Below are 3,951 nucleotides of genomic sequence, written 5' to 3' on the forward strand. Positions count from 1 at the left end.
CAAACCCAACATTCAAGATGCAATCAATTTGATTTTACAACGAACACAATCCAACAAAGCATTTCATAATTCAAATCATGCATCGTGTTATAATCATATTGGAACAAAGCAATCCTCAAATCACAATACACAACAATCAAATCATATCTTCAACATGTAATTAATAATCCAATTAGTCAAAAGTTTAAGGGAAGAAAACTAGAGCCTGAATCCTAGTCTCGCCTCCGCCTAACGGCAACTGAAGCTCAACCGCCCATGGTGAGCTGACAATGGCTAAAGGTTCTAACCGGTCACTGCCAAATGTGGGAAACACGTCGTCGACAACTGTAATGAGAGATTGGTGGCTGGGGAAGACCAAAGGACACCAAAAGGTGAACGATCATCGTTGGTGACGGCGGATCTCGGTCAAAACACATCGGCTGCGGCTAAAACTATGACAGCAAGGTGGCTGGGAGCTGTAGGAGAGATGATCGGCAGTTTGGGAGACAAATCGACACTAAGAAGTGGAAGAACCACGGTTGGAATGCTCACGACGGCGGTGGCTGAACGGCGACGGAAATGTTGGGGAACGCTAAGGGAAGGATGACCGCCACGAATCGACGCCGGAGAACCGGAATACCAAGAGACACGACGGTGAAAATGGTGATGAATAGCGGCAAAAGATCTTCAAGGAGATGATGGCCGATCGAAGTTTTGGAAGATGAAGAGTCGCCGAAAAATGGTGTAAGGTGGCTAGGGTTTGATGGGAGGCGGCTGGTTGCATTTTCACAACTATTCACTTTCCTTTTATGGAAAATGTGGCAAATTTCCTTAGTCCCTGCACATTTAAAAAGTGACAAAATCAACCCCTTGGAAACATGACATTTTACCCTTTGATAAACATAAATAAGAAAAATCAACCCTAATCCATAAACCACAACCTAATATCAACTCACACCATTTCTAAAATCATTCCAAACGTGAAAAATTCGTAAAAAAATTAGAATGCAATTTTTCATCAATAAGTTCATAAATTGTCTCAATATATATTCAATTAAATCACTTTAATGGAGTCATTTTCATGACCCTAACATTAAAACACTTTAATGGAGTCAATTGTACAATGTTGGAAATTCTGTTTTCGGAAACAACATAAATGATACATTTTTGCAGTCGTTGGGAACTCTTCCGGCATTACAAGTTCTTGTTCCACGCTCCAATAAATTTTATGGTCTAGTCGGTGATCCAGTGGTGAAAAATTCATTCTCTAAGTTGTGAATCTTTGATCTCTTGAACAACAATTTTAGTGGTTTGCTACCAGCAAGGTACTTTGAGAACATGAAATCTGTGATGGATATTAGTGGTGAGGCTAAAAGGAATTTGCAGTATATGGGTGAATCATATTATGAACATTCAGTGACATTGCTAGTAAAAAAGAATGAGGTTGAACTGGCGAAGTTTCTCACTATTTTCAGTACCATTGACTTTTCAAACAATAGTTTTCATAGGGGAATTCTTGATTTAATTGGAAAGATTCGATCACTTCGACTGCTCAACGTTTCGCAAAACTTCCTAACTGGCAACATCCCTTTGTCATTGGGAAATTTCGCAGATCTAGAATCCTTAGACCTCTTTTCAAACAGACTTCATGGGAAAATTCCATGGCAGTTGAAAAGAATGACGTTTCTTGCAGTCCTATACCTGTCTCATAAACAACTTGAAGGACCTATTAAGGCAATCAATTTGAATCCTTTTCCAGTGATTCTTATAGCGGAAACTTGAGATTATGTAGACTTCCATTGTCAAATGAATGCAACGCTGATGAGGCGCCGCAACCATCCTCAATATCAGGAAATGCTACAAACTGTGGAAAAAAATTTGGTTGGAAAGCGGTGATGATGGATTATGGATCTGGAATGGATTTGGGAATGATTATGGGATATCTTTTATTTTCAACTGGAAAACCTCTCTGGCTAGCAATTGTATTTGAAGGGATGAGAAGGTTGCATAAGAAACACAATGGAAGAAGAAATTAGTGTCTGCATTAGGCATATCGTTAGAATAATGTTGATAATATGCTGTACTTTATTTTATTTTTCTTTTGAAATAATGTATCAGCAAGATATATGGATTTAATGAAGTCAACTAAAGCAGTAGGATACTTATTGTATTGATCTAATGAAATTGTTGTCTATGTCAGCAATAGCAAATCAATTGATGCCCAGCATCATATTGCATTATATATTAGAGCAAACTCCTCTGCCCCCATTATTCTTTCTCTTATGAATTTCAGGTTTCAACCATCTTGATCTCATAAAATTATACACACCTTGTTTCAAATAATAACTGTGTTACAATGAATGAAGATTCTTGATACTCTGGAAGCTGTCTCCTTAATCACCAAGGGAAAAATGCCACCCTTGAAACGCCCAACATTGATTTCAGCTCCATTGTTTTAAAAATCGGACTGCTCGTTGACCCGATCAAGAGGCCGGTTCACAGGTTGATCAGTCCAATCGATTGGACCGGTATATAACAGACACATCTTTAAACAATTCCATTAATTGTTATAAGTTTGAAAACAAGCAAATACATCGCTAAAATTTCCCTATAAGCCCATGTAAGTTTAAAATAAAGCAAATACACCCCAAAGATTTTATTATTAATTATTTTTTTCTCTTTCCCCATCACTTCCATCTTTCTCCTTTTTTCTGTCTCCCCATCACTTTCTTCTTTCTCCTTTTTTCGCTCTCTCTCTCTATTGTAATTTTTCTCTCCTCTTCTCTTTCTTCTTCCTTCTCTTCATCTCCTCTTTTATTTCTTCTAATCTTCTTCCTTACTCTTTTTCTTGTCTCTCTTCTCTTTCTTCTTCTGTCCCCTCCCCTTACTTCTTCTTCTTTACACTATAGATTTTAGAGTAAGTGAAGAAGAATAGAAGATGAAAATGGAAGATGCAATTTGGTTTTTTTATTCAAATGAAATGGAGAATGAAACGATGCTGCAAATTAGTTTAGGAATTAGGAATATGAATTTTTTAGGATTAGATACCCAAAAATAACAAACCGTTTTAAGCCCTGGGCCAATCGGACCGACGGTCTTGTACTGTTCCATCAGTCCATTGTCGGTCCAAAGCAAATTTAATGACATTTCCGATTTTTATGTTAACCTAGACTGGAGTAAAGGCCGACTCCCCGTCTAACCGGCTGGTCCAATCCGATCCAGGTTTTAAAACAAAGTTCAGCTCACCCTAAGTAGCAAACTCCTATTTGTTTCCTTTTTTGTGTGGTTTAGCACAAAGCTAAAACTAGAAATAGAGACGACGGGAATTTCAAGTCATCTAAGTGCAGGTCTAGTAAGACATTTAGAAACAAAATCTGCCATAAGAAGCTCAGGACAAAAATGTGCCGGCAGTTTAAAACCAGCAGCGGAGCTATTGCGATAGTTAAATATTTATTTAAGATGGTGCCCTCCGTATAGGTCATTGTGTTACAATAAAATTATTTACGAAATTTTCCTGTCTAATTAATGTTGATAATAGGTAGTACGTTCTACTTGATGTGGTGGAGTAAAACTAATGGTCTTTAAAACAGTCCTTGACAGTCTACAACAATATTACATTTTTCAAGTTTGTTACCTTTACAGAAAATTCACGATTGAAGTCATGTGAAAATGTATACTTCATCGTATCCCTTCCTGCAGTCAAGACATCATACAACAACTAAATCAATAAATTTATATGTAAATTTAGATGGGTTTCAGTATCATCATCAAAATAATAAATCTTTGATTTAACAACGATTATGTAACTTTCGTATTGATCTCATACTTTTTATTAGTTTGTGTAAGTAATCAGCACCAAATGCATTTTCATTATATAGTTTCAAAGAAGTGATACCGAAGGCATTTTTAAACCCTCAAAAACAAAATTCCTTTTCCCGTTTTATTCTTCAAGTCCATTTTCTAAAAACAATA

This window comes from Pistacia vera, unplaced genomic scaffold (genome assembly GCF_008641045.1).
Source record: "Pistacia vera cultivar Batoury unplaced genomic scaffold, PisVer_v2 Contig320, whole genome shotgun sequence".
Classification (NCBI taxonomy): domain Eukaryota; kingdom Viridiplantae; phylum Streptophyta; class Magnoliopsida; order Sapindales; family Anacardiaceae; genus Pistacia; species Pistacia vera.